The sequence below is a fragment of the Schistocerca piceifrons genome, chromosome 5 (assembly GCF_021461385.2).
Source record: "Schistocerca piceifrons isolate TAMUIC-IGC-003096 chromosome 5, iqSchPice1.1, whole genome shotgun sequence".
Classification (NCBI taxonomy): Eukaryota; Metazoa; Arthropoda; class Insecta; order Orthoptera; family Acrididae; genus Schistocerca; species Schistocerca piceifrons.
In genome coordinates, this window is record NC_060142.1 from 576589273 (window position 1) to 576604093 (window position 14821).

At 44.4% G+C, this 14821-nt stretch overlaps 1 pseudogene; it reads right to left on the reverse strand.

The window, feature by feature from the left end:
• Positions 1-9037: 9037 nt before the first annotated feature.
• Positions 9038-9155, reverse strand: LOC124799518 (annotated as a pseudogene).
• Positions 9156-14821: the final 5666 nt, after the last annotated feature.

Genomic DNA, 14821 nt, shown 5'->3' on the forward strand with positions numbered 1-14821 from the left:
CTGCCTGAAGGGCCTTGTCACGGTTCGTGCGGCTCCCCCCGTCAGAGGTTCGAGTCCTCTCACGTGCATGGGTGTGTGTGTTGCCCTTAGCAAAAGTTAGTTTAATTGGTGACCGATGAGCTCAGCAGTTTGGTTTCATAGTCCTTACCACAAATTTCCAAATTTACAATGCGCCAAGCCACCTGGCCATAACTGTTCACGACTGGTTTGAAGAACATTTTGGACAGTTCGAGCGAATAGTTTGGCCACCCAAATCGCCCGATATGAATCCCATCGAACATTTATGGGACATAATCGGAAAGGCCGGCCGCAGTGGCCGTGCGGTTCTAGGCGCTGCAGTCTGGAACCGCGAGACCGCTACAGTCGCAGGTTTGAATCATGCCTCGGGCATGGATGTGTGTGATGTCCTTAGGTTAGTTAGGTTTAACTAGTCCTAAGTTCTAGGGGACTAATGACCTCAGAAGTTGAGTCCCAAAGTGCTCAGAGCCATTTGAACCATAATCGGAAGGTCGGTTCATGCACAAAATTCTGCACAAGCAACGGTTTCGCAATTACGGACGACTATAGGAGTAGAGGGCTCAATATTTATGCAAGGGCGTCCAGCGACTAGCTGTGTCCAGGCCACGTCCAGTTGCTGCACTACGAGGCACAAAAGGAGATCCGACACGATATTAGGAATGTATCCCATGACTTTAGTCACTTCAGTGTATTGTGACAGTAGAATGGAATATGGGAAAATTAATCTGTCATGGCCTAACGATTGGACGGATTTGTTCAAGAACATTATTTGGGGCGATGAGGCTGCGTTTCACGACGGGGGATTCGTCAATCGACCCAATCTCCATTACTGGGCGAAAACAAGTGCAGGAATGCAACTGAAAAATCACGAAGTCGATCAAAATTGACAGTTTCGTGCTGTATGACCGCAGATTGTCTAATTGGTCCATTCATATTGGGAGACACCATGAAATGCGCAGTGTCGCTACATGCGGAATGAATATGTGTGGCCACTGATATCACAATGGGACAAAATTGCGGATATCCTTTTTAGGCAAGAACGAGCACCACCATTTTGCCTACATGCTTCATGGCTGCCTGCAGGAACATTCTTCAGGATGTTGGCTGGGACGGCGAGGAGTCATGACCTCATCACTTGTACTTCTCGTGGGTTTGGGCAAGGAAAAAGTGTACAGAAGAAATGCAAGCATTCTGGGCAAATTAGAAAAGAGGATCACAGCTCTCCTCGGAAATGTACCTCTGACTTTCCTGCAGAAATCAGTTGATGACATTCCCATACTTTTACGACGTTTGGTCGATAACATAGGAGCCTAAGTGGAATTGTAGTGTAGTACACATTTTCTCATGGTCCTGAGAGCCGGCTACAGCTTGTTCCGTGTTCAGATATTCGTTAATAAAAATTTATGGACACTGAAAACTAGGGAACGACTTCTCGCCCACTCTGTACATGTTGTGAATCACAGTGAGGTTGTAACAGACCATTTCCTGCCCGCGTGCTCGGCTGCTCTGAACACCGGAGCCAGTTCCCGATATCCGAGGGACGGGAGCTTTTGCCAGGCTGGCAATGACGAGTCGGCGTTTCTGTAATACCTCTAAATGGTCTGGCCTACCAGGCGAGCATGGTTAGAAAATTTCCCACGATGGCAGGTGCCTTCACCATCTGCTAGAAGGGAAGTGCTGGAAATCACAGCAGGGAACAGCAGCTTGCAGAGCAGTGTTGTTAGCTACAGCAGGAGATGACCAATGAAACGCCTGCATTCAGCTTCTTAAGTTGGAGAGGCACTTATGCAGCAACTATTTAGTGGAGTGATTTGGAGTTCGCGAGAGGAAGTCGGTGACGCGGGTACCAGGTTGAGATTCATTGGGAGAGTGCTTAGAAAATGTAGTCCATCAACAAAGGAGGTGGCTTACAAAACACTCGTTCGACCTATACTTGAGTATTACTCATCAGTGTGGGATCCGTACCAGATCGGGTTGACAGAGGAGATAGAGAAGATCCAAAGAAGAGCGGCGCGTTTCGTCACTGGGTTATTTGGTAACCGTGATAGCGTTACGGAGATGTTTAATAAATTCAAGTGGCAGACTCTGCAAGAGAGGCGCTCTGCATCGCGGTGTAGCTTGCTCGCCAGGTTTCGAGAGGGTGCGTTTCTGGATGAGGTATCGAATATATTGCTTCCCCCTACTTATACCTCCCGAGGAGATCACCAATGTAAAATTAGAGAGATTAGAGCGCGCACGGAGGCTTTCAGACAGTCGTTCTTCCCGCGAACCATACGCGACTGGAACAGGAAAGGGAGGTAATGACAGTGGCACGTAAAGTGCCCTCCGCCACACACCGTCGGGTGGCTTGCGGAGTATAAATGTAGATGTAGAGGTAGATGTAGCGTGTGAGGGCCCAATTCAGACAGAAATGGCGTGGCGCGGACGTCTGGCGGTGACGTGACGCTGTTTCGCATCACCTCTGTCGTAAGAAATGAAGAATTCCATACAGAGTTGGCGCGGAGCAGACGCGTCGCTTCGAGGTCCTCACCACGTCCGTTCGTCGCCACGAGTGGCGCACCGAAGGGACGCGTCGCGGACACGTCCAAGTGGTTCGCTGCTGTTTCCATTAAACTGAAGTCATCCGACGTGCCTAAAAAAAATTGTTTTATGCAAATCAGGCAAAGCTGTATCCACCTCTGCAGTAAAACTTTTACTTTTCACGTAAAAAATTTAAAACGACTGTTTTCGGATTCGCGCATGTCCTTGGCGTTGGCAATCACTGGAACCCAGCTTTTTGGGTGAAAGGGTATTTTGTTCCCCTCCGTAAGCGCAAAATCTCTATCACACGGCAGGAAATCATGCTCTGTAACAAGTAATGTCTGGTTAACAGCTCTAAAAGATTCACAGATGATCAGTTTTTGGAAAAGTGTCTTAATATTTTGAACATCTCTCACAAAATCTGCAATGCCTAGTCTTATACTGGAATGAAAATCATATTTCTTTTCTCTTATTGTTGTCCTTTACTTTGTCTAGTGCAATATAGAAACACTTTTGACAGGTTTGTAAAAATGCTGAGAACGTTAGGATACATGTTGCATTCTTTCATTATGTCGAATGTGACATTTATTACCATATTTCAACCACAACGGAGACACCCAATATACCCAATATCCTCTTTGTTGCTCAGCATTTACGACTTATAAAACATACAGTGCATCAATACCTTCATCTGATGAAGTGGGCGCATTTTAACCCATTCGTAGCACGACCGTCCATCTATCTCTGACAGCGCCACTCAGTGTGAATTCCTCACGTTCCGTCGGCGTCACGTCCCTGACTCGCCGCCACATCTACATCTACATCTGCATCTACGTGATAAGTCTACTATTGACAATTCAGTGCCTGGCAGAGGGTTCAATGAACCACCTTCAAGCTCTCTCTCTACCGTTCCACTCTCGAACGGCACGCGGGAAAAACGAGCACTTAAATTTTTCTGTGCGAGCCAGGATTTCTCTTATTTTATCGTGATGATCATTTCTCCCTATGTAGTGAGAGGCACCCACATGCCTTGCTCATACTGTGGCATCAAGCAGTCAGGCCTGCAAGATGAGTGGTCTGCCAAGCGAGTGGATTCATTCTTAATTTTTCGTACTCACAATTTAGTTACAAATTATCCTCCTGTATGAATAATACGCAACGGAAACACGCATCTGACTATCAGTAATTTACAGAACTCTGACTGTACACTACGCACTGGCAATATCACATTTTCTTTTTGTCTTTTATTTAACGGCCTTTTGTCAACACGTGGCCACCGCACTGAATATGAATGGCGCACACATTATAAATTCGGGACATTATGACAACATACAATTCGAAGGAAAAGTCCACCAATCTTTTTCTTTTCACTATCTTATTTATTCCGATAAATTCTCTAACTTAACACACAAATTCTATAACCTACAACAATAACACATGAGAAATTCCGCCCAGTGGGCATGGCTTTACAATGGTGAATCTCTATATTATGGTCTCGTAATTATTTAACGCTACAGTGCACTTTCTGGATAGGATGGTGGATCTTTTATTATTTCTCACACTTCGACTCTCACAACCATCATCACGAAACTTTCCTCCAGACCGAGCGGTACCGAAGGAACAAGCATAACCCACTAATCTTTTGAAACTACCTTGCTACTCTCCCATGCAAACCACACATGCTTAAATTACATGACATACACTACACTACAATATGAAATGCTACACAGGGAATAGTCATAACATTATCACTTTCAGCTTTCCCACTTCAATTAATATTTATCCCAGTTTCACACGACACTGCCCCACTTCGTAATTCTGCTTTCCTACTATGAACTCTGGAGATATATGCACGTCTTCCTGTGCTATGCAAGCCAAGTGGCGTTGCTGGATAGACGACCGACTCACCTTGCTTCTCTCTCAGAGTTTGAATTTAGCGTCACACGGAATCATATCACGCAAAGTAATATTAAGAACGTATTCATCACACACGCGAGTCCTCAACTGATACCATGGACGAGTACTTCTCTTTATCTTTTGTCTCATACACAGATTGAGACTCACACAGTACTCACCACGTGGAAGTACTCGTCTCTAATTTCAAGTCCTGCACACGCCATTTCTTAAATATTTCAACTTATGGTACACACGCTATTTCTTAAATATTTCAACTTATTGTACACACGCTAGTAATTCAGCTTAACTTAAGCACACGGAAGTATTTCAACTTATTGCTACACGTGGTTTCATTGTGACCGTTGGTCACTTCTGAAGATTACTACAATCCCATTAATATTACCTGCCTGACATTTAATTCTCCCCACAAAAGTTCCTGAAATAGAGAAATTATTATTTCAAACTACTCTCAAATATTCCACATGCGTACCATGTCTCCACTCTTTCGTCATTACGGAGCACAACTAAAACAGGTCTTAACAGCACAAGATCCAGCGGCAGAGTGCTGAAACATGGCCGTTCTCGAGGTCCTCTCCACCTCTGCTGAAGTGGGGGGAGCACCTTGCTACCGTATTGGTCAGCCACATTTCAGGCGCTCAAAGCTCAGGTAAATTTCATCTCTTTGGTTCCACCAAAGGTGGCCAAAGGACCGTCTCAAAGATGATCATATATTCACATTCACTATCTGCAGTTAGCAGACGACCATACATTCATTCATTTCACAGATCTCACCAAACTGGATGTAGGGATTTACTTTGTGGGAGTGCACATGTGATCAATTAAATAAATAAATTGTCATTCTTTCCCACACTGGTATCCGGCTTCGCTGTATTAATTGAAATTGAGTTATTTTACAAAAAAAGTGTGTTGTTCTGACAAAAATAATGAAGTATCTTGTACCTATTTTCAATGTCGGGCGGTACTGTTCCCTTTCAGTAGGTGTGTACCAATAGAATGTTTATGCAATGGGAGGAGAAAACTGGTGATTGAAATTTCATGAGAAGATCCCGTCGCAACGAAAAACGCCTTTGTTTTAAAGATTGCCACCCCAATTCACGTATCATGTCTGTGACACTATCTCCCCTATTTCACGATAATACAAAACGAGCTGCCCTTCTTTATATCTTTTCGATGTCATCCGTCAGTCCCACCTGATGCGGATCCTACACCGCACAACAATACTCCAGAATAGGGCGGACAAGCGTGGTGTAAGCAGTCTCTTTAGTAGACCTGTTGCACCTTCTAAGTGTTCTGCCAATGAATCGCAGTCTTTGGTTTGCTCTACCCACAATATTATCTATGTGATCGTTCTAATTTAGGTTATTTGTAATTGTAATCCCTAAGTATTTAGTTGAAATTACTGCCTTCACATTTGTGTGAATTATCGCGTAATCGAAATTTGGCTGATTTCTTTTAGTACTCATATGAATAACTTCACACTTTTCCTTCTTGAGGGTCAATTGCCGCTTTTCGCCCCATACAGATATCTTATCTAAATCATTTTGCAAGTCGTTTTGATCATCTGATGACTTTAAAAGACACTAAATGACAGCATCATCTGCAAACAATCTAAGACAGCTACTCAGATCGTCTCCTATGTCGTTAATATAGCTCAGCAACAATAGAGGACCTATAACACTTCCTTGGGGAACGCCGGATATTACTTCTGTCGTCCGCACCATTCCATTTCTATATGAAGTGGGCCCAAGAGGGAAGTCGTGCTCTCTTTAAGCTACAGGTGGCGTTTTGCAATAGTGTAATCGGTAGTCAGTGGACCTTAGTGATCAATCAAGGTATCTACCAATACAGAAAGACCGCAAAATTCGTTAAATGTGACAGCATGTGAGGATGCAGAATTCTGACTGAAAAATTTCCGGTTTTCTGCATGAGTGGCGCACTTTAAGGAACGTGCAAGTTCTCTGAGAATAGATGCACTTTAATAAATTGCAGAGCCAATAGCTAGCTGGAGTTCATGTCCATAGAACGTGCAACTGAAGCAAATTAATTCCATTTGTTCCTGTTGAAATTTGAAGGTGCTGTTGGTATATTGTTTTCACCATTGGACTTTGAATTATATTCCCGTTTTGTTTTTGTGTAGGTTACTGGCAGGAGTTCTCAGAAACCCGTTACAGGTGGTGTAGTGACCGTTAGGAAAGTGCAGTTTCCATACCACTCATCGGGGGTTTGAATCATGCTGAATACAATTAGATTGTTAGTGTTATAGGAGTAGATAAGTTAGAGAATCAAAAAAAGGAGATGGATAGGTTGAAGTTAGATGTACCGGAAATTAGTGAAGTAGGAAAAACAGGACCCCTGGTCAGGGCAGTACGGGGTTATCAACAGAAAATGAAGTAGTGATGAGGCAGTAGTAGGCCTAATATTGAATATTAATGCAATTATGCTATTGCGAAAGGCGTAATGAACGAATTATCATGGTCAATGTCCGCAACTAATGTTCTAGTGGTAGTTCAGCATTATCCGCAACGCGAAGTGGACGGGTGGTGTTTCCGCTCGTGAGGCGTAGGTGTGAGTTTTGTTTAGCTTGCGGACTTAGTCTGCGCACGTCTCGTTTACGTCGATCATAGAAAATAAATATAGGAAGTCTACAGTACGATTGGCTTCTGTAAAGAATACTCAAGACCGAAGGCTTTGGACGTGGAGCGCTTCCTCTGCAATGTTCCACGTTAACATGATTAAGGACTCTGCATGTGAGAGGATTCTGCAGACGACCAAAGCCGGCCTCTGGGAACATCAGTGTGGTCACGATGGAACATGTGAGTCTGGAGATCCGAACCATGCGGATGTTCGAGCTGCCTTTTCAGCTTCCGCCCGATGACGTCGTAGCGACCTTCCGGTTAGTTGGTTTGAGGCGGGAGAAGGGAGCAAACTACGAGGTCATCGGTCCCTTGTTCCTAATAAAACAATGCCTTCCGGCCATACGGAACAGTGAATGGGCACAGGGCAGATCACTGTTGATGTCAAGACCGAAGTACCATTGGGTGGTGGTGATTTACTGTACTCTGCCTTTGACCCGTTCTGGATGAGTAAAAGATGGTCACCTCCAGGCGAATTGTATGCAGCGACTGATTACGCATTTGCCGACTGGCGGGCTGGCACCGCCACCGACGATGACCGTGCCACCGGTTATGTATGCGACAACCCTCTCTGTACCGCCTGAAGGTCGGCGGGACGCGGACAAGTTAGTGAATCGGGATGGGCTTACCCAGCATAACTCGGAGGAAGGGGTGGCGGCGACGAGCGACGTACCTCGTTCGGTAGCTTCTGCAGCATTACCATTGTCTTTGGGCGATCACACGACAGGTACTGCAACGGGGTTCGATTCCCTTATCGTTACGAAAAATGCTTTTTTGCTGGACAAGCGCGACGCCTTCCCGTCCTCTGACATGGAGGGACAGTTGCTAAAAAAGCGCAAGAAACGGCGCAGCATGACGTTTGCAGGGGATGTTTCCCCGTGCCCTGATGACGATATGCCTGAACACCCGGACGATGCCTCTACATCTTCGCAGCCGAATGAGGCCAAGGAACACACAACATCGTAACACCAGATATTGGTGCCTCCACCATCGCAGAAATGTGATGCCAGTCTGGAAGACTTAAGTACGGTCGGCATAACGACAAGGCTGCTGTTTTGGTGCCAACGAAGATCGAAGACATGGAACCTGTTCCGGCAGTGTTTTCTCCGGCATGGGTTGACGAGATTGACGATGCTCCGCACCTTGTGGAGTGGTCGCAGGCGCACGAGGCGACGAACTGATGCTTGATGGTCGCGAAGGGAGAGGGGCAGTTAAGCAGCTTCAACAACTTGCCAGGTTATGTACTTGGTCCATCTCTACCCAATCCGTCACCGAATCTGTTAACCACTGGCTGCCACGCTCTCCAGACCTAAACCCACTGGACTTCTATTTGTGAGGGCATTTGGAAGTTCTTGTGTATGGAACCCCAGTACAAGATGTTCAGAATCTCCGTGCCCATAGTATGGAAGACTGCGAACCCATTTGTAGCACTCCAGCGATACATCAGCGCATCCGACATTCACTACGATGGCGGTTTGATGCATGTATCAATGTCCATGCAGAGCATAATGAAAATCTCCTGTGAGAAAGAGTCGCATGTGGTATGCTGGTGCGTTCCGTCTGTGTGTGTTTCCCATGATTAATGAGTTGGAGAAAATGAAATGTAAAATGGAAACAAAGCGTTTCTAGACCCATATCCATATAAGACAATTTATTCGTCTACGTGTAAGGAATCTGTCCTGTCAACGTGTGAGGAATGTATCCTGCAATTTGCGTCGCACATTTTTGTCACACCCTGTATGTTCATAAACTAAACTGCTCCCGAGCAGGTCATGAAGGCCCAACGGTACCGTCCGGTCGCGGTGCCATCCTCAGCCCATAGGCGTCACTGGATGCGGATATGGAGGGGCATGTGGTCAGCACACCACTCTCCCGGCCGTATGTCAGTTTCCGAGACCCGAGCCGCTACTTCTCAATGAAGTAGGTCCTCAGTTGGCCTCACAAGGGCTTGCCAACAGCGCTCGGTAGACCGGATGGTCACCCATCCAAGTACTCGCCCAGGCCGACAGCGCTTAACTTTGGTGATCTGACGGGAACCGGTGTTACCACTGCAGCAAGGCCGTTGGCTTGTATGTTCATAAGTAGATTAATTACAGTAGCTGGCTCGTGGTTTTACATTCTATTCGATACCATCTGTATTTTTTCATAGACAAGGTTTCATTATGCCATTTTTGGACAGAATAGCATAGTGTTGTTTATCTGAGAGCTGTGCTGAAAAATATAAAATTTAATAATGTCCTCTGAGGAGACGGAAAGTTGTTCATAACACGTTGATGTTAACAGGTAAGAGTAACGTTGTAGAATGGCTTTATTGTTTTGGCAATATTGATTTTAATCCAGATCACTGTCTCGCGTTCTCGTGATGACAAAACATAAGCCACCATCTCCCGTCTTGCCACACGTGGACTAGAACCGAACACCTGAGAATGGAGAGATGTCGTATCAGCACAACATGACATAAATGGAAAGCAAAACAAACCCACAAATTTCCCCATACCACCAACAATTCATTCAAAGGGTATACGTCATCAACTCCGTTGTGCAGCTTTCTGGAGAAGGAAGAGAGATCCATTTTGTTTTAATGCATTCTCTAATCTTCAGCTTATTAAGATCTCAATTAATGTTCTGCTCGGACCACACATATTTAACAAATTTGCAGCTCCGCTACTATTTTTATTTCGAGACGCGGTGAATTAAAACCGATCCGAACGAGTCCGGAATTATTTTTTATTAGCAATTAGGCGGCGCGCAGCGACACCGCAATTAGAAACATTTGGGCCGGCGGCGGGCCTCCTTGCCCCGGGCGCGCCCTGATTAACCCACCCTCCGCAGCGCTTTCAGCTTTTTGTTCCGCGGGCGGCGCTAATTTTGTTTTAATATCGAAACGAGGCGCACCGCGCGGAGAATCGACGGGGAGCGTGCTTTATGCGGCCGCGTGGCCAACGAACCACCTGCTCACACTGCACGCACGTATCGGCCGGTAGCTTCTAGCCGCACAGCACGGATCCGAAACAGCACCGTGCAGTCCGATGCGTGAGCAGCAGCGTACTATGGCGCCCGTAACCGGTGGCAACGGAACAGGGGTCACTGCCCCACCCCTCTCCCCCTAGCTCTCTGGAAAAGGAAAAAATATAGTGTAGTCAGGTGTTTTTCTTTCAAAAAAACGACTGAAAAGTCGGTAATACGCACGTATTTAACAGGGTAGGAACTGGATCTTTTTAATGGCTACTTGCAAGTCGCCATTCGTCTTCTAAATTATTAAAGATAATCAGTGAAATTGCAAACGGGTAGGAGATTAAAAAGAAGGGACCTGGATAAATTAAGAGAACCAGATGTTGTTGAGAGTTTCAGAGGGAACATTAGGGAACGACTGAATAGAACAGGGGAAAAGAATGTAGTAGAAGACGAATGAGTACCTTTCAGAGATGAAACAGTGAAGGCAGCAGAGTATCAAATAGGTAAAAAGACAAGGCCTAGCGGAAATCCTTAAATAATACAGGAAAACTGAATTTAATTGACGAAAGGCGAAAATTGAAAAATGCAGTATATGAAGCAGGCGAAAAGGAATACAAACGTCTAAAAAATTATATTGATACGAAGTGCAACAAGGCTAAGCAGGAATGGCTAGAGCACGAATGTAAAGCTTTAGAAGTATGTATCACTAGGGAAGGACAGAAACCGCATACTGAAAAACTAGAGAATAGAGAAGAAGCTGCACGAGTATCAAGAGCTTAGGTGGTAAACCAGTCTTAAACAAAGAAGGGAAAGCTCAATGGTGGAAGCAGTATATAGAGGGTCTGTACAAGAGAGATTTCGTTGAGGGCAATGTTGTAGAATGGGAGAGGACATAGATGAAGATGAGATAGGAGATATGATACTGCGTGAAAAATTTGACAGAGCATTGAAAGGCTAAGTCGAAAATGGTCCCGGGTGTAGATGAAAGCCGCGCGGGATTAGTCTAGCGGTGTAAGGCGCTGCAGTCATGGACTGTGCAGCTGGTCCTGGCGGAGCTTCGAGTCCTCCCTCAGGCATGGGTGTGTGTGTTTGTCTTTAGGATAATTTAGGTTAAATGGTGTGTAAGCTTAGGGACTGATGACCTTAGCAGTTAAGTCCCATAAGATTTCACACACATTTGAACTTTTTTTTTGTAGACGAAATTCCGTCAAAACTACTGATAGTCTTGGGAGAAACAGTCATGACAAAAGTCTTCCACGTGGTGTGCAAGATGGGTGGACAGAGAAATACCGTCAGACTTCAAGAAGAATATAATAATGCCAATTCCAAAGAAAGGAGGTGCTGAGAGGTGCGAAAATTCAGAGCTATCAATTCAATAAGTCATGGTTGCAAAATACTAACACGAATTCTGCACAGCAGAATGGAAAAACTGGTAGGAGCCCACTTCAGGGAAAATCAGTTTGGATTCTGAAGAAATGTACGAACGCGCGAGACAATACTGATACTACGACTTCTCTTAGAAGTTAGGTTAAGGAAAGACAAACCTACATTTACGGCATTTGCAGACTTGCAGAAAGCTTTTGACGATGCTGGCTGGAATACTCTCTTTGAAATTCTGAAAGTAACAGCGGTAAAATACAGGGAGTTAAAGGCTATTTACAACTTGCACAGAAACCAGACGGCAGTAATAAGAGTCGAAGGGCATAAAAGGGAAGCAGCAGTTGAGAAGCGAGTGATACAGGTTTGTAACCTATCCTCGGTGTTATTCAGTCCGTACATTCAGAAAGCAGTAAAGGAAGCCAAAGAAAAATTTGGAGTAGGAATTAAACCGTAGGAAATAAAGCGTAGTTGCTATAAAGTATGTAAACGAACGACTGATGTGGATAGATTTGACAGTGTTTAGCAAGAAAATTAGGATTGTGTCAGTATATTCGCATTGTGAAGGGAGAGATCAAGATAAGATGGATAGTTTTTATGACGCACTCAGTGATGTAGTTGTTAGAGTAAAGGACAAGGACAGTGTTCTGCTCGAGCAGAAGGGTACGAAACGTTTATGGGCAAATTTGGAGAGGATATGGAGGCCAACAGGAACGGTAAACAACTCTTGGATTTCTGCGCCAGTATAGGCTTAGTAATCACAAACTCCTTTTTTAAACATAAGTACATTCACCAGTATACTTGGGAAGGCAGAGGAACCAGATCGTCACTGACTGTATTATAACAGATCACGAATTCAGGAAGGCTGTGAGGGACACACGTGTATTCAGGGGATTCTTTGGTGACACTGATCACTATTTAATCTGCAGTGAAATTGGGATTGTGACGCTGAAAGTGCAGCAGGTCAGGTCCGTATGTAGGAGGATACGAGTAGAGAAAGTTCAGGATAAGGAAATCAGGCACAAGTACATAGCAGTGATCTCAGAAAGGTACCAGTTAGTGGAATGTAGTCAATTACAGTCATTGGAAAAGGAATGGACAAGGTACAGGGACACAGTGCTAGAAGTGGCTAAAGAATGTCTTTCAACAGCAGTGTGTAAAGGTAGGATGAAGCAAACAGCTTGGTGGAATGACACAGTCAAGGCAGCCTGTAAAAGGAAAAAGAAGGCGTATCAAAAATGGCTACATACTAGAACTAAGGTAGACAGAGAAAGTTATGTTGAAGAAAGAAACAAAGGCAAACAGATAATTGCAGCATCCAAAAAGAAATCTTGGGAAGACTGTGGAAACATGTTGGAGACTTTGGGTCAAGCTGCTGGAAAACCATTCTGGAGTGTAATAAGCAGTCTTCGAAAGGGAGGTAAGAAGGAAATAAGAAGTATTTTGGACAGGTCAGGAAAACTGCTGGTGAATCCTTTTGCTGCCTTGGGCAGGTGGAGGGAATATTTTGAAGAGTTGCTCAATGTAGGTGAAAATACGATCAGTAATGTTTCAGATTTCGATGTACAATGGGATAAAAATGATGATGGAATAGGATCACATTTGAGGAAGTGGAGAAAATGGTCGATAGATTGCAGTGCAATAAAGCGGCTGGGGTGGGTGAAATTAAGTCGGAACTCATCAAATACAGTGGCATGTCAGGTCTTAAATGGCTACACAGGATAACTGAAATGGCGTGGGAGTCGGGACAGGTTCCATCAGACTGGACAAAAGCAGTAATCATACCAATCTTTAAACATGGAAACAGAAAAGATTGTAACAACTACAGAGGTATCTCTTTAATCAGCGTTGTGGGTAAAATCTTCTCAGGCATTGTTGAAAGGAAAGTGCGAGTATTAGTTGAGGACAAATTGGATGAAAATCAGTGTGGGTTTAGGCCTCTTAGAGGTTATCAGGACTAGATCTTTAGCTTACGGCAAATAATGGAGAAGTGTTACGAGTGGAACAGGGAATTGTATCTATGCTTTATAGATCTAGAAAAGGCATGTGACCGGGTTCCTAGAAGGAAGGAATAGGAGGCAAACTTTTGCAAGCAATTAAAGGTCTTTACATAGACAGTCAGGCAGCAGTTAGAGTTGACGGTAAATTGAGTTCATGGTTCAGAGTAGTTTCAGGGGTAAGACAAGGCTGCAACCTGTCTCCACTGTTGTTCATGTTATTTATGGACCATATGTTGAAAACAATAGACTGGCTGGGTGAGATTAAGATATGTGAACACAAAATAAGCTGTCTCGCATATGTGGATGACTTAGTTGTGATCGCAGAATCGATTGAAAGTTTGCAAAATAATATTTCAGAGCTAGATCAGAAATGTAAGGACTATGGTATGAAGATTAGCAACTCCAAAACGAAAGTAATGTCAGTGGGAAAGAGATATAAACGGATTGAGTGCCAAATAGGCGGAACAAAGTTAGAACAGGTGGACGGTTTCAAGTATTTAGGATGCATATTCTCACAGGATGGCAGCATAGTGAAAGAAGTGGAAGCGAGGTGTAGCAAAGCTAATGGAGTGAGCGCTCAGCTACGGTCTACTCTCTTCTGCAAGAAGGAAGTCAGTATCAAGACTAAGTTATCTGTGCACCGTTCAACCTTTCGACCAACTTTGTTGTATGGGAGCGAAAGTTGGGTGGATTCAGGTTACCTTATCAATAAGGTTGAGGTTACGGATATGAAAGTAGCTAGGATGCTTGCAGTTACTAGTAGATGGGAACAATGGCGGGAGGGTATCCACAATGAGGAAATCAAAGAAAAACTGGGAATGAACTCTGTAGATGTAGCAGTCAGGGCGAACAGGCTTAGATGGTGGGGTCATGTTACACGCATGGGAGAAGCAAGGTTACCCAAGAGACTTACGGGTTCAGCAGTAGAGGGTAGGAGGAGTCGGGGTAGACCAAGGAGAAGGTACCTGGATTCGGTTAAGAATGATTTTGAAGTAATAGGTCTAACTTCAGAAGAGGCATCAATGATAGCACTGAATAGGGGATCATGGAGGAATTTTATAAGGGGGGCTATGCTCCAGACTGAACGCTGAAAGGCATAATCAGTCTTAAATGATGATGATGATTAAAGCCAAGGGAGAAGAAGTAAAAACTCTGAGGTTTGCCGATAACATTGTAGTTACGTTAGAGGCAGCAAAGGGCTTGGAAGAGCAGTTGAACGTAATTGATAGAATCTTGAAAGGAGGATGTAAGATGAACATCAACAAAAGCAAATTAAGGATAATGGAATGTAGCTGAATTAAATCAGGCGATTCTCAGGGGATTAGATAAGGAAACGAGATACTTTAATTGGTAAATGAGCTTTGTTATTTGTGTAGCAAAATAACTGATAATGGCCGAAGT